Below are 22,238 nucleotides of genomic sequence, written 5' to 3'. Positions count from 1 at the left end.
CTGCCTGCGGTGCCGCCACACAAGGATTCTAGTCCCAGTAGGGGCACTGGATCCTGTCCCGGTTGCCCCTCTTCCAGTCCAGCTCTCTGCTGTGGCCCGGGAGTGCAGTGGAGGATGGCCCAAGTTCTTGGGCCCTGCACCTGCATGGGAGACCAGGAGAAGCATCTGGCTCCTGGCTTTGGATCAACACGGAGCAGCCATTGGAGGGTGAACCAACGGTAAAGGAAGACCTTTCTCCCTGTCTCTCTCACTATCCACTCTGCCTGTCAAAAAAAAAAAAAAAAAGAATCTTGATGTGAATGGAATGGGAGAGGGAACGGGAGAGAGGAGGGTTGTGGGTGGGAGGGAAGTTACGGGGAGTGGGGGAAACACTGTAATCCAAAAGCTGTACTTTGGAAATTCAATTTTATTAAATAAAAGTTAAAATAAAAAATAAGGGTAAAAAAGAATAAGAGAACAGAATAAATGCTGATGTGTTCTATGAAAAAACTAGGGAACAGTTAGGGAGAATCAAGGAGCAATATTGCAGAGAAGTAGAGATGAATAAACATCTTGAACTGATGGTTAGCACAATAAAAACAGAATTGAGGACTTTGAAAAATGATTTGAATCAGGTAAATTAATTGTTGCTGAAAATTTACATTTCTAAATTTAATCATTACTAAGTAGTATGTTGCCTTCATTTCATCTATATATATATTATATATATGTAACATATGTTAGCAATCTAAAATTTATTTTAAAAATAAATTATGGTTTGTTTTCTAAAATTATTCATTGTAGAGCTTGGCACCTACTGGTACTCAGTGCATGTTTTCTCTATAAAGCAATGAAAGGTGAATTGAGTTCAACCATTCACATACAGCTTGATTTAGCCATGTTTATATTAAAATTCAGGCTAAATAGCTGTGAAATTATAATAAAATTACTTAAATATCTTGTGAAGAAACTTTATTTTACAGTTTCATCTCTGCCTGAATTTGAGAACTGTTTTTGCTATTTGATGACTTTAGCTGTGATTCATGACATTTTTTGTTAAATTTTTAAAATATTTTATTTATTAATTTGAGAGGTAGGGTTACAGAAAGTGAGAGGGAGAGACAGAGAGAGAGGTCTTCCTTCCATTGGTTCACTCCCCAAATGGCTGCAACAGCCAGAGTTATGCCAGTCCGGAGCCAGGAGCCAGGAGCTTCATCCAGGTCTCCCACATGGTTGCAAGGACCCAAGGACTTGGGCCATCTTCTGCTGCTTTCCCGGGCCACAGCAAAGAGCTGGATGGGAAGTGGAGCAGCTGGGACTAGAACTGAAACCCATATGGGATGCCAGTGTTGCAGGTGGAGGATTAACCTACTGTGCCACCGCACTGGCTCCATGAAATTAAAAATTATTTCCTGTAAGATACAGGCCCTGGTGCTTTGGTAGGTTGCTTCCTCTTAACAGAATTTTTTAAAAATTGTTACTCTTAAATAAGCCGTTAAACTATTTTTCCTGAAAGCCATGACATGACCAACTTATGAAATATGTCTTTAGGTGAGAGAACAGGAAAACAATCTCCAGAGTTCTCTCTCAAGCCAAGAGAATGCAGAAAAACTACAAGATGAAATGCAACTGATTCACCTTTGCCAAAAAAAGGAGGTAGACATTGCACCAAAGGAAGAGAATTATGAGGTATTTTTCTTTATTTGTTGTCAACTATGCATGTGTATGTTTTCATATGTGTATAGATCTATACAACCGCTTGCATCATGCAACATATAGGACACTTTTAATCCAAATATGTATGTATGTATGTTGTAGAAATAGTGGTGGTGCTGACATTTTCAGCCAGTTTGGTAATGTCATGTTAATTCAACTGTGCTTGTCTGTGATTCTCTGAGAGTGGCATTTGCTATGTCCTCTGGGATCCTTGTTCTTTGCAAGAGAATTGACCTGAATTTGCTGCTGGCTACTTTTCTTAGCTTGCTTCCTCTCCATAAAACCTTCAAGGTTCAGACATCTGTGTCTATTCATAATTATTTCTATTTTAATGCAAGCTGCAAAAATGTATTTCATTTAGTTTTTTAAATTCATTTTTAAAATTTTATTTTAGGTATACAAAATTACTCTATTCCAGGTACACAGATTTAGGAACATACTGATGCTTCCCACCCTACCCTCCCTTCTGCTCATGATTCCAACATTCCATCTCCTTCCTCTCCTATTCCCTCTTTTAACTTGTTTACTGATCTACTTTCAGTCTATTTATACTCAAAATATTTACCATACACTAAGAGTTCAACAAATAGTAAGAAGATAAAAAAAACCACTATTCCCTAGTAGTAGAGAGCTGTTAGTAATCATCAATGGTCAGATATCAATTTTCACTCCCATATATTACATTTTTGGTATTTGTCTTTTGGGGACTGACTTATTTCACTAATTAGAATGGTTTACATGTGAACCCATTTTGTTGCAAAACACAATATTTTGTTTCTTTTTAAGGCTGAGTAGTATTCCATGGTGTGTGTGTGTGTGTGTGTGTGTGTATGTATATATATACACACATACATACAGTTTCTTTACCCATTCATCAGGTGATGAACATCTGGTTAGATTCCATATCTTAGCTATTGTGAATTGAACTGCAATAAACATGAGGGTACAGATAAATCTTTCATATGCTGATTTCATTTCCCTTAGGCAAATTCCTAGTAAGGGGATTGCTGGGTCTTATGGCAGATCTATTTTTCAGGTTTCTAAGGTATCTCCACACTGACTTCCACAATGGCTGTACTAGTTTGCATTCCCACCAAAAGTGGATTAGGGTATCTTTTCCCTTACATCCTCACCAGCACGTGTTTGTTTATTTTTCAAGCTAATCAAACATTTTATTGTACATAATAAAAGTGGTATTTTTTAAAAAAAATTTCCAGGCCAAATCTGCAGGAATACATGAGGAATGGATTCCACTGAAGTATAATTAACAATACTTTATGGAATGCATCATTAATCCACTCCACTTCTCATAGTAAATACAGATGCTCACTATAGACTTGAAATGCCTATAACATCAGTAATTCTATTCTTTAAAACAGTACAAATATGCTTATGATGCATAGGAAGATGAAAAAATTTAGACTGGAATGGCATACCAGCTTTTCTAATTTACAGCCAGTTAAGAATTACAGTATATCCAAATAATGCAATTTAATATTGTATATGACTCATTAGTAAGAGATTTTTCTACTCAATAAATAGGAAAATTTGAATTTTAATATTACATTGAATTTCATCACTTTTCAAGAAAAAAACTGAGAGTCATAAGTTCAGGTTTTTTTATAAACAAATACTGACAGCAGTATTTTTCTAACAGAAAATTATAAAAAAATACAAATATGCAGCAAAAGGATAAATATCTAATCTATTCTTAAAATGGAATAGCCTACAGAATTAAAATGAATACACTATGGCCACATGCAATAATGCACAAGTCTTTAAAATGTTGAGTGAAGCAGGACACAATTCATGATGCATGTTCATATATAAAACATGCAAAAAACTACTTTATGACGTTGTAAGCCAGGGAAGTGGTAATCTTTGGAGAAAAAACTAGATACTCTTTTTTTTTATAGGTAGGTTAACATAAGGTTTATTCAGGACAGAAAATGAATGACGTGGGCTCAGGAGGCACAAACCCAGTGACTTTTGAAGAGTCTTGGAAAGATTCCAAAGTAATCAAATTTTAGTCAGAATCTATGCACTCTAAAACAGTAGATTTTATTTATCATTACACAGTGAACATATATTGGTTTGTCCTGCAAAGTGGACTTAGGTAAGTGAGAGCGAATTTCTCCCAGGTTGTTTGCTGCTGTTTTCTTTTTTTTTTTTATCTCTTATTTAGTAAATATAAATTTTCAAAGTACAGTTAATGGATTACAATGGCTTCCCCCCCCCATAATTTCCCTCCCGCTCACACCCCTCCCATCTCCTGCTCCCTCTCCCATTCCATTTACATCAAGATTCATTTTCAATTATCTTTATATACAGAAGATATCAATTCAGTATATATTAAGTAAAGATTTCATCAGTTTGCACCCACACAGAAACACAAAGTGTAAAATACTGTTTCAGTACTAGTTATAGCTACTCTTTATTACACAGAGTACAATGAGGAAGAGTTCAGAGATTTTTCTTTCTTTTCAAGAGAGACTGATGCTTATAACCACTTTATAATTTGCCTCTGCATGTATTTTTTTAATAAAGTATGAGTTAAAAACTTTAAAAAATAGTTCATAGCTGGTAAGAGTTCACTAAGAATGATTACACCCATTTCATACTCTAAACAGTAGTTATGTAATATGGTACTTAATAATCAGGATTATGTTTGTGATTAAAATTACATAAACATGTAAAACATGCTTTCTTTAAGAAACCATAAAGTAAAAAATAACTTTGGAATAATTCACAAAGTAATCAAATAATTTATGGCATTTCCATCTTTTCTGCTTTATGAGTTCTCTGGTGGAAAGTGACATTTACCTTATAATGAAAGAACTTACACACTCATTCAAACTTCTCACCTGTGTGAGTTCTCTGCTGTACAATGAGATTGGTCTTCTAGTGGAAGCACTTTCCACATTCATTACATTTATATGGTTTCTCTCCCATGTCTGTTCTTTGATGATGAATGAGATATGACTTCCTACTAAAAACTTTCCCAGTTTGAGGACATTCATAGGATTTCTGCCCTGTGTGTATTTTCTGATGTACAGTGAGGATTGCTTTCTGGCAAAAGAACTTCCCACATACATTACAGATACAGAGTTTCTCCCCTATGTGAATTCTCTGATGTAGAATGAGATTTGTCCTCTGACTGAATGACTTCCCACGTTCATTACATTCATATGTTTTTCCCCTGTATGAGTTCTGTGGTGATCAGTGAGGTATGACTTCATTATAAAGGCCTTCCTACACTGAGGACATTCATAAGATTTCTCTCCTGTGTGTGGTCTCTGGTGTGCTACAAGGGTTGTCTTTTGGCAGAGACTTTCCACATTCATTACTAATGTAAGGTTTCTCCTCATTAAGAGTTTTCTCATGAAGAGCAAGGGTTGTCTTTTGGGAGAAGGATTTCCCATATTCATTACAAATATATGGCTTCTCCCCTGTATGAGTTCTCTTTTGGACAGTAAGCTTTGCCTTTTGGTGAAAGGACTTCCCACATTCTTTACAAATTTTGAGTTTCTCCTCAGTGTGAATCCCCTGATGTAGAGACAGTGTGGTCTTCATTGCTTTCATACGGTTTCTCTTCTGTATTCTCTGACTGAGGTGTGACTTCAATCTGAAGGCATTCCGACATTAGGAACATTCATATGCTATCTCCCCTGTATGTGTTCTCTGGTGATCAGTGAGGGCTGTCTTTAAATGGAAAAGACTTACCACATTCACTACAAAGGGTTTCTCTCTTGTGTGAGTTCTTTGGTGATCAATGAGATATTACTTCCTTCTAAATGCATTTCCACATTGATGGCACTGATAAGGTTTTCCTCTGTGGAAATTCCCTGATGTAGAATCAATACTGACTTCCTGCAAAAGGATTTCCCATATTCAGAGCATTATTATTTTTAATATTAGTTGCTCTTCTCTTTTTATTGTACACAGATGAGCTTTTCCCCTCTGTATGCTCTGCTATGTGTAATTGTAATTAAGCCTCCCGTTTTAAGGAATTATTTCTCACTGCATCATGTCCAAATGACTGACTGGAGTTCTCGTCTTCTGATACTGTATAAGCCCTTCATTATGACTGAAAGCCCTAACACTTTGATTATTGGATTTGACTTGAGGATCAATTTTCTCTTGCTTTGTACTGAGGGGTGATTTCCCATGTCCATTTTACTCACTGAGTCTCTTTCTTGCTGGACTTAGATTACTGATGATCGATTTTGAAACACTTTCCAAAATCTTTCCATGAATATCATTCAGGAGGTAAGATTTTTGAATTATCAGGATTTTTGCCTAGAGTGATTGACTTTGACTTTTCATATATGTTACTCTTCTCTTTAATTGGTTTCTTATAGTCGATGCATACAATTGATCTAGAATATTTATCGTTATGTTCCTTGAATTTCACTGAAAAGTCTTTGGTTTCTGGTTCTCTTCTAAAGTGTGACCTACAAATGGTGTCCATGGCTCTTCTCCTCATTCCAATTTGAGGATCATTCAGACTTGGTCGTGTGACACTGCACAGAGATGAAGTGCCAATAGTTTTCCAACATGATGTCCATGTAAAGAGTCTGCTGAGCAGGAACTAGGTGCTGCCACTCTTCTTGAGTAAAGTCCACAGTCACACCTTTGAATGACACTCATCCCTGTTCCATGGTTTTGAGGTTTTCAAGAGATTACCAGTCTTTTCTTTGGGCTCCTCTTTAGAAAAGGGGTGGTTCCTGAGCACTCGATGAGGATTCCATGGATGGAGGCTGCCTGGATTGCCTGGGATCCTCTCCAACTGGGACAAATAAGACCCACCAGTGTGTGGGGGCCACAACATGCTTACAGGAAGAACTGAGGAGGCAACTGGAGAAGTTTCCCGCAACAGCTGTCTCAGAAGAGATGACTTACACTAAATTATAATGTTACCAGTCTTGTTAGCCTCCTCTTGTCCTTGACTTTTGTCTTGTCTTCCCTTTCCATTTTCCCTATCCATCTGAGCTGGAGATAACCCACCTTTGGCCAAGTGTCAGCAGCCTGAACCTGTGTACTCTTGTGTGGACAGTAATTGTGGGTTCAGAATTATATGTATTACAATTTGCCTTGTTATAACACATTGGTGCCTTTATGATAAAAATAACTCAGGGACACGTGAAATTCAAGCTAATTTACATAGCTGTCACAAGAAAAAAAACCACTAAATTTCTGAAGTATTATTTTCATTTAATTTCAGAATCTTAAAACAGAATTCGACCTTGGCATTGTTTAGCAAAAGTTTAGTTAAACACTAAGTTGGCTAAATAACCTTCTTGAAAGGTTTAAACACAATGGATAGAGAAAAATGCTTTCCCTCTAATCATCTTAAAGAAATGGAAGAGGTGAGGGAGAAGGCAAATGATTTCTGCAGCAGTATATATGGCTAAATCCATCAACCACCTTAAACTAGAATTTTTATTATTGACCTCATTTAAGAATAATTGTGCAAATATAAAAATTGCCCATTTTCTAAACTGAAAACAATTGTAAAGTTACAGTAAAATATTTTTGAAACACCTTAAAAATTGATAACCATGAACTTCATTTTAAGAAAGGCCTAACAGAAGTAAATACAAAACAGAAAGTAAACTCCATTTTGTTGCACATGACCAGATCCTGTTTTCTTTACTGCTGTGTAGTATTCCATGGTGTACTTATCCCATGATTTCTTTATTCAGTCTTCAGTTGATAGGAATTTGGGTTGATTCCATGTTTATTCTACTGTGAATTGAGCTGTGGTAAACATGGAGGTAAAGATAGCTCTTTCGTATGCTGATTTTATTTTCTTGGATAAATTCCCTGGAGTGGGATGGCTGGGTCATATGGTATCTCTATATTCTTGTTTTTGAGATATCTCCATACTGTCTTCCATACTGATTTTATCAGTTTACATTCCCACCAACAGTGGGTAAGAGTATCTTTTCCCCTACATCCCCACCAGCATGTATTGTTTGTTGGTTTCTATGTGAAAGCCATTCTGATTGGGGTGAAGTGAAACCTCATTGTGGTTTTGATTTGCAATTCCCTGATGACTAGTGATCATGAGCATTTATTCATGTGTCTGTTGGCCATTTGGATTTCCTCTTTTGAAAAATGTTTAAGTCCTTTTCTTATTTCTTAACTAGGTTGTTTGTCTTGTTGTTGTGGAGTTTCTTGGTCTCTTTACATATCTGGTTATTAACCCTTTATCAGTTGTGTATTGTTAAATAAACAGCAGGAGTCACTTTGTGCTAACTTCCCATGCAGGACATCTGTCCTCAAAGAGTTGTATTATGAAACTTAACAATAAAGCTTGTTCTCAAAGAATTCATTTTAGCATCTTAAGTGGAGGATATTCTATGTCACACAAATTATAGTTATGTCTAAGTGCTCACAAAAGATGTATCATTCCTAGCTTCCTCTTTAAAGATAATTAAGTTTCAAAAAAAAGTGAAATTACCATTGAGATGCAATGATTTTGAACAGCCCTTATCTGGACTGTTGAGGAACAGCTTTTGATCTTATTTTTTAGGCTTTTTTTGTTTTTAGATTTTTGTTTGTTTTGATTTTTTTCTCTCTTTTTATCCCTCAAAGTGTTGAACTCTATACTTAGAACAGAGTTAATCTTCTGTGTATGAAGTTAAATTAAAATCTTAGTAAAAGAACAGACTGGGAATGAGAGAGGGAAGGGGATGTGGGGTAGGTGTATGGGTAGAAGGGTGGGTATGATGGGAAGAATTACTATGTTCCTAAAGTTGTACTTAGGAAATGTGTGCAAATAAAAAAGAGCCATAATCCACTCAATTTTTTTAAAAAAGTAAATTAAACCCATTTTCAATCCTTTCTGAAATGAAAAGTAGTGATTGACTAGCTAAGCTATGTGCTGTAATCAAACTGTTTAACTACAGTGATTTTAAATGGCAACAGCCCATCTGACTGGGCAGCTTGGCAGTTCTGAATACTTTTGCAAAAATTTCCTTTTTTAAATGCAAAAGACACTGAAGTGTGAAGTGGCCATGCAGTGTTCATCTATGAATCCTCCATCTCTTTGCCAATCTTGTAGCTAAGGATCTTGTTCCATTCAATCTTACTGCATGTAACTGGCAACTGCATACAACTGGCTTTGAAAGTAGTGTGACATTATCTGATAATTCACTCACAGCAGTCTAGTATTCATTTCTAACAGTTTATATATTTTTTGTAAGTTATTTTTCTATTTGTGCCTCATTAGATTCATTGGGGAATAGATCTTTATGACTAACTAGCTGAACAATACCATCTTCATAGTGAGGAACCTGAATTGTCAAGATACAAACGACCTGAATAATTGAAGGTGTGACTGAAAGCTTCCTCTCTGATCTCCAGGGGCCATTCCAAAAGTTTTTTGCTTCAAACTGATGGTTTTCTATGCATGCAATAATGGTTTGCTGTCCATCTATCTTTTTACTCTATACAGTGCAGACCCCCTTTGGATCATGTTCTTTTTTTTTTTTTTAACTTTTATTTAATGAATATAAATTTCCAAAGTACAGCTTATGGATTACAATGGCTTCCCCCCCATATCGTCTCTCCCACCCGCATCCCTCCCCTTTCCCACCCCCTCTCCCCTTCTATTCACATGAGGATTCATTTTCGATTCTCTTTATCTACAGAAGATGAGTTTAGCATACATTAAGTAAAGATTTCAACAGTTTGCTCCCACACAAACATAAAGTGAAAAATGATAGATGATTTTTTAAATGATGATGAAATCAGATCAGACCTATTGTCATGTTTAATCCCAGTGAGAGTCAAGTTGGGAATTGATAATTTCTTCTTTTTTTTTTTTTTACAGAAGATCAGTTTTTTTTTTTTTTTTGACAGGCAGAGTGGACAGTGAGAGAGAGAGAGACAGAGAGAAAGGTCTTCCTTTGCCGTTGGTTCACCCTCCAATGGCCGCCGCGGCCGGCACGCTTCGGCCGGCGCACTGCGCTGATCCGATGGCAGGAGCCAGGAGCCAGGTGCTTTTCCTGGTCTCCCATGGGGTGCAGGGCCCAAGCACCTGGGCCATCCTCCACTGCACTCCCGGGCCACAGCAGAGAGCTGGCCTGGAAGAGGGGCAACCGGGACAGAATCCGGCGCCCTGACCGGGACTAGAACCCAGTGTGCCGGCGCCGCAAGGCGGAGGATTAGCCTAGTGAGCCGCGGCGCCGGCCTGGATCATGTTCTTTTACATAAGCACAAAGATCCGTTTCTGCTGACCTTCTCCCTGATCAATCACATTTTCTGCTTCTTGGATCTCGGATCAGTTACTCACTTTCTAAAGTGACCAAATTTGAAACAAAGTCTGTTTATGTATACAAAGTCTGTTGTCAATATGTTGGATTTAGTCATCTCACCAAACATTTTCATTTACAGCATTTTTGGTTAAACATTTATATTACTAGAGTCCTTTTCGTATCCATGAAGATATGTAGAATTCCAGAGCAACTGAATTATGATATAAATCTTAATATGTATTCTAGATTTTGGATTAACATTGGATTGCCTTTTTTTCTGATCTTCATAACGTTCAATTTTTATGGGAGTAAACAGATGCAGGTTATACTATTCACATGCATGTGTTGCTCCTTTGCTGAGAACATTATAATTATGAATCAGTAACTTAACATCATTAAATACCTCATTAAATTCTCCAGGAGGGGAATGGATGATGAATTTTGCTGCTCTAAGCACTGTCTCCTCATCAAACAACTGCTCCTCTAGATCTTCCATCCAACATTTATTGTTTCTTTATTTCTGTATGGGAGCCATTCTAACTGGGTGAGGTGAAACCTCATTATGGTTTTTATTTGCGTTTCCTTGATGGCTAGTGATCCCGAGCATTTTTTTCATGTGTCCGTTGGCCATTTGAATTTCCCTTTTGAAAAATGCCTGTGAGAGTCTTTTGCCCATATCTTTACTCGATTGTTTGTTTTGTTGTTGTTGAGTTTTTGAGCTCTTTATAGAGTCTGAATATTAATCCTTTATCAGTGTCATAGTTCATAAATACTTTATACCATCTGTCAACTGGTTCTCAGCTTGCTGAAGTTTCTTTTCCAGTTCAGAAGCTTCTCAGCTTCATGTAATCTGATTTGTAAACTTTGGCATTGATTGCCTGGGCATGTGGGGTCTATTCCAAGAAGTTTTTGCCTATGCCAGTGTCTTTCAGAATTTTCACTATATTCTCCTCTAGTTATTGGATGTTCTCAGGTCATAGATTTATATCCTTACCCATTTTGTGTTGATTTTTGTAGAAGATGTAAGGTAGAGATCTTGTTTCATGGTTCTGCATGCAGAGATCCAATATTCCCAGCATCATTTGTTGAAGAGACTGTCCTTACTTCAGGGATTGTTTTTAGCTCCTTTGTCAACAATTACTTGGTTGTACATATGTGGATTGATTTCTGGAGTTTCTATTCTTCACTTGATCTTAGCTAAAAGGCTGAGAAGTGATGGAGTTTATATTCTTGTCCATTGGTCTACATGTCTATTTCTATGACATAAATTTGGCCTTTAGACAAATGGCTCTATGACCTCTACAAAGGTATAATCTCTCTGACCCTTTACTACATTCTTGCGTGACATTAGATAGTTGAAATAAGTTGGTGATTTTTATACCTTTCAAAATTGTTTGAAGAATCAAGCTTTTTGAAAAAAGTTGCATGAGACCAGATTACGCAAACTGATGAAAGTAGAGGTGTGTGACTAAAAGAGGACTGAGGCTCTAAAACTGGCTTCCTTATGCCTTCAACTTGCAGTGTCCTCTATGGAAACTTAGACTTCTGTAGAACCTCAGTGAAAACTGGGAGAATCCTTGTAATCAGCAAAAATTCTCTGGGACATTATTACATTGTTTTCCAGTTTAGAATTGCCTCATTTAAAAAATGCTAATTTATTTGAAAAGCAGTTACATACAGGTGGGTAAAATAGCAATGAAGATAGACATTTCACAGCTGCTGGTTCACTCATAAAATATCCATGGCAGCTGAGAGTGAACCCCATCAAAACCAGAAGCCAAAAATTCCATCTAGGTCTCCCATGTGGGTGACAAGCACCCAAGGATTTGAATGATCATCTGCTGCCACCCAGAGTACACATTAGGAGGAAGCTGGGTTCAAAAGTGTTGCTAGGAATAGAACGTATCCACTGCAACATGGGTTGCACATGTCCCAAGTGGTATCTTAACCACTGTGCCTAACACTTGCATCTGAAAGATACATCTAAGTACTCATCTAACACCTGCTGGTTTTCCCTCATCAGTAGGGCTAAATCACCCTAACCTCCTCCTTTCCAAGACAAAGCCAGAGATAGCCTCAACACTCAGGGCTCTTTTCCTAAGCTATTCCCTTTCTGGAATAGTTTCCTCCCATGCCCTGACTGTCCTTTGAATGGCGGAGCTTCGGTCTCTTACCTGGAATCTCTTTCTCAGAGACAGTTGACCTCAGTTGTCATTGATATAAAGTATTTCAGGGTCAGAGGCGGACTGGAGAATTTATATAGGGGAAGGCTGCTCCAGGGGTGGATTAGCGGCAATTCCTTCTACTCTGTATTATTAATATAAGAAATAGAAGAAAAAAGTGAACTCTGCTTAAATTTGTTTACCAAAGCTGTTCTTCAGTACAAGGCATGCAATTTTTCAAGCAGTGTATTCTACTTTTCACCTTGTAAAATTTACATTTACAAATAGTTTTGAGTGAGGCATAAAAGCGTAAGATCTGTTAACATAGGAAGGACACTTTTAGGAAAAGAATTTTTAGGGGGAAAGGTAACATCATACTGGTAACAGAAAATGTGATTCACACTTTACATAGTTTTCATGTGATACATTCTTTGAGTAAGGCTTTCCCTTCCATCTGGCACTGATTTTTAACTTTCATAATACCTAGCTTGCTCATTTCCCTATTTTTCATTTCTATAAAGCTTTTCCATAAAGCTCTTTTCACAGAAACATTATGAAAAACTCCCTCAAAATATTGAAGAAGTTGCCAGTCGAAAGCATTTGTCATCACACCTAAATCTTGAAAAACATTGGATATCATACTGTCCTTATTACTGTCCTTAAGCAACACAGGGCTATTTTAGGCCCTGTTTGGGGCATTTAATGAGATATTATATTTTCCCATTTATTTCTTTGAAAGGCAGAGTGACAGGGATATAGAGAGCTCCTGTATTCAATCTATTCTATCCAATTCTGTTCTGTTTAATCCCCAAATGCCTGAAATAGTCAGGGCTGGACCAGGATAAAACCAGGATCCAGAAACTTCATCAGATGTTAGATGCCTAAAGATTTGAGCCGTCATCAGCTGCCTCACCAGGCAGATTAACACTAAACTATACTATATGCACAGTAGCAAGGATTCAAACTGACATTTCAGTATGGGATAACAGCAACTCAAGTGGTAGTTTAACCCATGGTGCCACCACACAGATCCCAGGATATCATTACTTTTAAAAGCTTCAGTAAAAACACCCTAGATGAAAACACTTGACATACAGTGTGAAATATTCCCACAATTTCATAATTAAGTAAATAAAACTAAAATTAGCCAAGCAATTGAAACATTGGTCCTAACTTCTGAGGAGAAATCAAAGTTATAATTACAGAGCTACATCTTTTTCCTTATTTATAACCTAGGTAGTCATGAATCATGAACTAACTTGAACAATAGCTGTTAACCTGTATTTAACATTTTTCCAGCAAATATTATGACTATTTGTGTCCATAAGAATAAATATTGGCTCTTAGAACAGATAGTATGGCATATTCATTTAATATTTTGCCAGTAGAATTTTCTCCTGACATCCTGAGAGTATCATTTCCTCTATGCATGTACTTAAGATTCTGTGCTGAAAACTGAATATAGAATATATTGTGTTTTTAGTTTTAATTATTTTTATTCTATTTAAAGCAGAAAGAGAGAGGGCCAGAGAGAGACAGAGATCTTCCATCTGCTGGCTCTCTCCCCAGATGTCCACAACAGACAGGGCTCAGCTAGGCTGAAACTAGGACACAGAACTCAATCTCCCATGCAGGCAGTAAAGCCTCGAGTTCTTGAGTCCTTTTCTGTCTTCCCAGGGTGTGCGTTACCAGTAGTGGGAAGATGACCCAAACCAGGTTCTTGGATGCAGATGCACTAAAACTTGCTCTTATTAAACTTTAAATTTTTAATTTTCTACAAGTGGATTCTAGAATTCAATTTAAGGGAAAATAAAGTGACAAAATTCACTTAATTTTATAAAGGACAGATTTTTCCTAAGAATACCCAAAAAGTTCATTTAGTATAAACCATGACTTGATATTTTAAACTTCTACTGCTAAGATGAAGCAGCACACTTCTAAAATAATGTATTATCAACCGCCTTATACTAATTGTACTTTATATTAGATTAGTGAAATAGCATTACACAAAACTGCTGTTTATTAGGTAATCTTAAAATCATCAAGAATTTTGTTAGATGTAATTTTTGTATTAAGCCGTCTTCAAGTTGGGTCTATAAGGCCTCATTTTCTAAGTAATGCATGATTTGCATAATGATGTATCCTATTGACTGTAAATGGGATAAATAACATTTCACTTACTTCAGATGCTAGAGGAGATACAAATTTAAATAGAGAACTAGATGAGGTATATTGCTATAATTTGTTAATTGAATTTGGATGAATTGTCTTCTGAAATCAAATATATATTGGAAGTAACAGCACTTTCCATTGCTTGGTTAATAGAAATGGCATGAAATATGTTTCCTTGATGAATCTAATGAAATATGTGAAAACATATACATGATAATGAAGAATATATCAATTTTTAATTTAGTCATCACATTCCATAGCTTTTGAAAAATCTCAGAGCCTATGCATCTCTTATTTCTGAATGGATACTTTTGCATCTCTGTGGTACTGCCAGCCCACACAGTACAATTCAAAGAACACAACAGCACTATCAGCTTCTCAGGTTATGGGAGAGATACCAAACCCCAGACTCCCAATCACCCGTGAATATTTAGGCAGCTACATTTCATGAAGCTGTGATTGGCTGGTGACCTCTGGACATTTACTTTAACAGTGGTTTATCTTTTCCTCATAGGAAGAACTCCAAATTCCTTAACATGGAATAAAAACATTTAAGTCACTTTGGCTCTTGTCAGTCCAAACTAGACTCTAGAATTCCATCCATTTTCTTCCTTACCTCTAGCTTTTTGCAAATCTTATGTTTCTCCCTCTTTCTGATACACATTTTCAATGTCCTCTTGGTGTAAAATTACATGATTCTTGAACCAAATTTCCCACAATATTGGTACAAAATTAGGACACATGGCCCTTCTGTGTGTTGTAGCAATAAACTATTTTATTCCTTTATTACTGTCATCCCATCTATGACTCAGAATGGAAATGACCTGATTGTGCTGTTGGGTTTGTTTATGATTATTGATGGATGGACTGTCCTCCTCATTACTTACCACATGTTTGCTGAACAAATGAAAACCAAGAGTTCCAAGTCTTAACACAATGATAACTAATTGCATACATAACTATGGGCAAACTGTGTATAGTAGCGATTTTGTTTTGTAGTCATAGTCATACCTATATATTTTTTCTTAACTGTGTTAGGGTTCTCAAACTTTAAAATACTGATTTAGAGGCCGGCGCCGCGGCTCACTAGGCTAATCCTCCGCCTGCGGCGCCGGCACACCGGGTTCTAGTCCCGGTCGGGGCGCCGGATTCTGTCCCGGTTGCCCCTCTTCCAGGCCAGCCCTCTGCTGTGGCCAGGGAGTGCAGTGGAGGATGGCCCAGGTGCTTGGGCCCTGCACCCCATGGGAGACCAGGAAAAGCACCTGGCTCCTGGCTCCTGCCATCGGATCAGCGCGGTGCGCCGGCCGCAGCGCGCCGGCCGCGGCGGCCATTGGAGGGTGAACCAACGGCAAAGGAAGACCTTTCTCTCTGTCTCTCTCTCTCTCACTGTCCACTCTGCCTGTCAAAAAAAAAAAATACTGATTTAGACTTCATTAACTGTGAAGTCTTCCAGATAAAAAACAGAATTATTATTATTTCTTCTTTTCAGGCATTGATGAACTGGAATCTGAAGCTTATCAACTACTCCTTTCACATATAATGAGAAGTCAAATCTAAATCATTATCTAGTGCTGAAAATGCAAGAATGTGTAAATATTTAAAATAAAAATTATATAATCTGGAGATAAATGTTCCTGATTATACTTTTTACATAATACTTTAGATTTTTCTACTAAATATATGATTGTGAAAATTCTCTTTAAAAGAAAACACTTTTGAATTATGTGTGCTTGATCAAAAAATCCAGCTTTCTAAAATACTTATTTGGAAAGATGAAAGGGAAAAAGCGAGAGAGAAAGGGAGGGGAAAGACAGTACTCCCTCCCACTGGTACACTGATCCTTGGGGCAAAGTCAGTTGCCAGGAACTCAGTTCAAGTCTCTCACTTGGGTGGCAGAGATCTCAACAACTTAAATGGATAGCCCCTGCCTCCCACAATGCACTTGTCACAGGAAGCTGGAATCAGGATTACAGCTGAGACTCAACCTAAACTTTTCCAATATGGATTGCAGACATTCCAAGTAGTGTCGTAACTGCTGTATCCAATGCTGGGCCCTATATAGCATTTGAAAACTTTTCTGAGGATCTGTAAGTTACTCTTGAGGAGGTTTTGCAAATGCAAACCAGTGATACTAATAGACCCAGTGTGTCCATATGCCAGCTGTTAAACTGTACCCAAATTGTTATTGATAATTTAGGAGTTAATTGTGACCTGTTTGTATTTGTAAATTTTTGTCATTATAAACAAACCTAAATATTTAGAAAGATATCTTTTTGGTACACCAGTGCTGTGGCTATGATCAATGTTTGGATATATTGCAAACATTATAATATCCCCAAACTTACAGAATTTCAATTTTATGCACTGATGCTAATAGAGCTTTCTTTACAGGGAAATTATGTTTACCTAAGCTTTTCATGTTTTCTGTTTGTTTATTTTTTATTAACTTTTAGAAACAATCTCTTTTAAAAGATTTATTTATTTGAAAGAGTTAGAGAGAGGCAGAGGCAGAGAGAGAGGTCTTCCATCCACTGGTTCATTCCCCAAATGGCCACAACAGCCAGAGCTGAGCTGATCTGAAGCCAGGAGACAGGCGCTTCTTCTGTCTCCCATGCAGGTTCCGGGTCCCAAGCACTTGGGCCATCTTCTACTGCTTTCCCAGGCCATAGCAGAGAGCTGGATTGGAAGTGAAGTAGCCAAGACTCAATCTGGCACCCAAATGGGATGCTGGCACAGCAGGCATCAACTTTACCTGCTTTGCCACAGAGCCAGGCCTGGAAACAATCTTAAAATTAGAGAAGAGTTCCTAATTCTAGTATAAAGAATTTCTCAACCTGAAACATTTAAGAATAAACTGTTGAGGACATTAGACGATCACCACTGATTACTTTCAGGTTTCTTTTCTGCAAGTGAAAACCTTGTGTATACCTATAATACAACCTTCCTAATCAGAAAGTTACCACTCATACATTCTATCATTCAATCCTTAGATTCTTTTCAAGTGTTGCTACTTAACTCTGGGTACTTTTTATGACCAAAGGATCCCATTCAAATTCAGTGTGTTGGCATAGTGTTTCAGTTTGGAATATGAATATTTGAGAGGCACAGAGAAATATCTGGTTAAATTAGCATTTGGGAGTATTTGGACAAGCCAAAGTAATCAAATTAATCAGTTGAAAATAAAGCTTTGATTTTCGAATGAAACTGAACTGAGTTGCAAGATGCGATGTTGTAACACCAGGCAGAATTTCCTAGTGGGCAAAAGAATCTGCAAGAGTTGGCCAGGGTTGGGGCTTTGCATGTGTGTTTTCTCCGCCTGTCTCGTAGTAGCAGGTTGGGGAAGTTCAGCAACTCCAGTAAATTCGGTTTTGGGGCTCCTTTCTACTGCACACTGTCTCTACTGCAGCAGACCTTTTCCAAGAAAAGATTGAAAAGCCTTCTCTCCTGAAATTCCTGTCTTTCTCATTTCTCTAAAAAGTATTTATACGAGTTCCTTATATGTGTTTTATCATTTGTGGTCATAACATATGAGACACCATTCCTTTTTATCCTTTTTTAAAAAAAATTTAAGGTGGGCCGGCGCCACGGTGCCAGCACACCAGGTTCTAGTCCCAGTCGGGGCACCGGATTCTGTCCCAGTTGCCCCTCTTCCAGGCCAGCTCTCTGCTGTGGCCCGGGAGTGCAGTGGAGGATGGCCCGAGTACTTGGGCCCTGCACCCCATGGGAGACTAGGAGAAGCACCTGGCTCCTGCCTTCGGATCAGCACGGTGCGCCGGCTGCAGCGCTCCGGCTGCGGCGGCCCTTGTAGGGTGAACCAACGGCAAAGGAAGACCTTTCTCTCTGTCTCTCTCTCACACTGTCCACTCTGCCTGTCCAAAAAAAAAAAATTTAAGGTGAAAAAATTTCACATATTTTGTGTATACAGATTTAAGAGCGTGGTAATAGTACCCACTCAATCCTCTGTCCTGCCCATGTTCCCACTCTCCCACTTTTTTTTTCTTAATTTTCTTTTAATGTTTACAGTGATCTACTTCCAATTTATTTTATATTCGTTAGGTTAGCCATACACTAAGTAAATAATTCAACACATAGAAGAAATAAACAGTATTCATCAAAGGTACAATCATCGAATCAACGAATTTCCAAATGTCAATTTTACTCATATACTTATATTTATGATACCCTATTAGTTACCACAGATTAGGGAACAAAGGGTATTTATCTTTTTGGGACTGCCTTATTTCACTAAATGTAATGTTTTCCAGTTTATAGCATTTCCATTTTATAGCATAAAAAAAAGTTTCCTTTTTATAGCATAAGATGGGATTTCATAATTTTTTATACCTGAGTAGTATTCCACATTATATAAATATACCACAGTTTCTTTATCCAGCCATCAGGTGATGGACATCTGGGTTGATTCCATATCTTAGCTAGTGTGAATTGAGGTGTAATAAACATGGGTGTACAGATAACTCTTTCACAAGCTGAGTTCATTTTGTTTGGGTAAATTCCCAGGAGTGAGATTGCTGGAGCATATGGTAGATCTATTTTCAGGACTCTGAGGCATCTCTGTAATGTTCTCCAGTGGCTATAGTCATTTATACTAACACCAGTAGTGGATTAGGGTACCCTTTTCACCATATACTCAGCAGCATTTAATGTTTGTTGATTTCTGTATGATAGCCATTCTAATAGGGTGAAGTGAAACCTCAATGTGGCTTTGATTTGCATTTCCGTGATAGCTATTTTATATGTGTCTGTTGGCCATTTGAGTTTCCTCTTTTGAAAAATGCCTCTTCAGGCCCTTCACCCTTTTCTTAACTGGATTGTTTGTTTTATTGTGATTGAGATTCTTGAGCTCTTTATAGATTATGGATATTAATCCTTTATCAGTTTCAGAGTTTGCAAATATTTTCTCCCCTTCTGTTGGTTTCCTCTTCACTTTGTTGGCTGTTCCCTTTGCAGTGCAAAACCTTAGCTTAAAGTAATCAAATTTGTCTATTTTTTTTGATTTCCTGTGCTTCTGGGGTCTTTTCCACATCAGTGTCTTGCAGTTTCCCCAGTATTCTTCTCTAGTAATTTGAAGTTATCAGGTCATGGATTTAGATCTTTGATCCACTTTGAATTGATTGTTATAAAAGGTGTAAGGTAAGGGTTTGTTTCACATTCCACATGTGGAGATCCAATTTTCCCAGCACCATTTGTTGAAGAGACTGTCTGTACTTTCTCCAGGTATTGATTCTAGCTCCTTTGTCAAAGATTAGTTGGATGTAGATGTGTGGATTGTTTTCCAAAATTTCTGTTCTGTTCCATTGGTCTACATGATTATTTTTGTGCCAGTACAAAGCTGTTTTGATTGCAATTGCCCCGTAGTATGTCTTGAAATCTGGTATTGTGATTCCTCTGGGTTCGTCTTTGTTGCTTAAGATTTCTTTAGCTTTTGGAATCTCTTGTGTTTCCATATGAATTTTAGCATTTTATTTCTAGATCTGAGAAGAATATCATTGGCATTTTGATTGGGATTGCATTGAATCTGCAAATGGCTTTTGGTAGTATCGACATTTTGATGATGTTGATTATACCAAACCATGAATGTGGATGATTTTTTCCCATTTTTAAGGTCTTCTTCTATTTACTTTTTAATGCTTTGTAATTTTCATCAAAGAGCTCTTTGGTTAAATTTATTCCAAGGTATTTATTTTTTGTAGTATTCATAGGCTATTGATTTTTCTGTGTTAATATTATATCCTCCAATATTTCCAAGCTATCTTATGAATGTCAGTAGTGTCTTAGTGGAATCTTTTGGTTCCCCTGTAGATTTCCGTCATCTGCGAACAAGGATAATTTGAGTTTGTCCTTTCTAATTGATTCCTTTGATTTCTATTTTTGCCTATTCGTTCTGCCAGAAACTTCAACTGTATTGAATAGCATTGGTGAAAGCAGGCACCCTTGTCTGGTTCGAGACCTTAGTGAAAAAACCTCCAACTTTTCCCATTCAATATGTAGCTTGCTCTGGGTTTGTCATAAATTGCCTTGATTTTGTTGAGAACTGTTCCTTCTGTATGCAATGTGCTTAAAGTTTTTATTATGAAAGGATGTTGTATTTTATCTAATCCTTTCTCTGTACCTATTGAGATCTACACATGGTTATTATTCTTCAGTTTGTCAATGTGATGTAACACATTTACTGATTTGTATTTGTTGAACCATCCCTGCATACCTCAGATAAATCCCACTGGTTCAGGTGGATGATGTTTCTGTTGTGTTGTTGGATTTGACTAGCTACTATTTTGTTGAGGATTTTTACATTAATGTTCGTCATGATATTTGTCTGTACTCCCCGTTTGTTGTGTCGTCTTCTTGTTTTGGAATTAAGGTGATGTTGACCTCATAAATAGTTTGGGAGTATTCCCACCCTTTGAAATGCTTTGAATAACTTGAGAAGAATTGGAATTAGTTATTTTTTAAAAATTTTTTAGAATTCACATATGAAGTCATACATTCATTGGCTTTTCTTTTTTGAAAGATCTTTACTACTGATTCAATATCCATCTTGGTTATTAGTCCATTTAGTTTTTCTGTGTCTTCATGACTCCATATTGTTATTTTTTGTTTCAATTTTACATATTTCCTCTCTACTTTTAATTATTTCTTTCCTCCTACTAATTTTAGTTTCGTTTGTTGTTGTTTTTCTAGGTCCTTGAGATGTGCTGATAGCTCATTTATTTAATGCTTTTCTAATTTCTTGATGTAGCCACTAACTGCTGTAAACTTCTGTCTTAACACTGTCTTTGCTGTTACATGTTTTGATATGGTTTACTTACATATTCATTCATTTACAGTACTGTTTAATTTCTTTTTTGATTTGTTATGTGATCCACTGTTCAACAAGGAATGTGTTATTCAGTCTGCATGTGTTTGCATATTTTCAAGAAATCCTTATTGTGTTCAGGAAAGAGGCATGATATGGTTTCATCTTTTTAATTTGCTGAGATTTGCTTTATGGGTTATCATATGATCTCTCCTAGAAAGAATTATATGTACTGATGAGAACAGTGTGTATCTGCAACTGTGGGATGACAGGTTCTGTAGCTATCAGTTAGGTCCATCTGATCCACAGTGTAGATTAGTTCTGTTATTTCTTTGTTGGTTTTCTGTCTGGTAATCTGTGCATTTATGAAAGTGGGTAGTTGAATTGCCCTGTTACTATTGTATTGGAGTCTACATCAGCCTTTAGATCAATTAACATTTGTATTAGCCAGGTGCCCTGGTAGTTTAGTGCATATATCTATCTTCCTGTTGAATTCACCCCTTAATCATTATTCAATACCCTTCTTTGTCTCTTTTAAGAGTTTTTGTGTTAAAGTCTATTTTGTCTGATACTAGTATACACACACCTGTTAGATTTTGCTTTCTGTTAGCATGGAGTATCTTTTTCCATCCTTTAACTTTCATTTTGTGTGTATCTTTTTTTTTAAGGTTTATTTATTCACTTGAAAGTTAGAGTTACACACACACACAAACACACACACACGGGGGGGGGGGGGGCTTTCATCTGATGGTTCACTCCCCAATTGGCCACAACAGCCGGAGCTGTGCCAATCTGAAGCCAAGAGCCAGGAGCTTTATCCGGGTCTCCCTCACGGGTTCAGGGGCCCAAGGACTTAGGCCATCTTCCACTTCTTTCCCAGGCCACAGCAGAGAGCTGGATTGAAAGTGGAGCAACTGGGTCTCGAACCAGTGCCGGCGCTTCAGGCCAGGGTGTTAACTCACTGCACCACAGCACCAGCCCCATGTATATCTTTTTTTTTTTTAACAAAAAGATTCATTTACTTATGTGAAAGGCAGAATTACAGAGAGGTAGAGGCAGAGAGAGATAGAGAGGTCATCTATCCTCTGGTTCACTTCCCAGATGACTGCAATGTGCAGAGATGAGCCCAAC

At 37.3% G+C, this 22,238-nt stretch overlaps 1 protein-coding gene and 2 pseudogenes across 2 annotated transcripts in view; 1 reads left to right on the top strand and 2 right to left on the bottom strand.

Moving 5' to 3' along the window:
• LOC103352168 (ankyrin repeat domain-containing protein 18B) overlaps positions 1 to 22,238 on the top strand; it is a 197,471-nt gene that overhangs the window by 7,781 nt on the left and 167,452 nt on the right. For both annotated transcript variants that reach the window (XM_070056051.1, XM_070056050.1), the window contains exon 3: positions 1,531 to 1,668. The gene's annotated coding sequence lies outside the window, so the exon portion shown is untranslated. The remainder of the gene's footprint in view (positions 1 to 1,530; positions 1,669 to 22,238) is intronic.
• Positions 4,462 to 6,356, bottom strand: LOC138844903 (zinc finger protein 567 pseudogene; annotated as a pseudogene).
• Positions 8,731 to 10,455, bottom strand: LOC127490128 (F-actin-capping protein subunit alpha-2-like; annotated as a pseudogene).

Source organism: Oryctolagus cuniculus, chromosome 13 (assembly GCF_964237555.1).
Source record: "Oryctolagus cuniculus chromosome 13, mOryCun1.1, whole genome shotgun sequence".
Lineage (NCBI taxonomy): Eukaryota > Metazoa > Chordata > Mammalia > Lagomorpha > Leporidae > Oryctolagus > Oryctolagus cuniculus.
The sequence above is the reverse complement of the archived record's forward strand: the minus strand, read 5'-3'. Positions and strand labels throughout refer to the sequence as shown.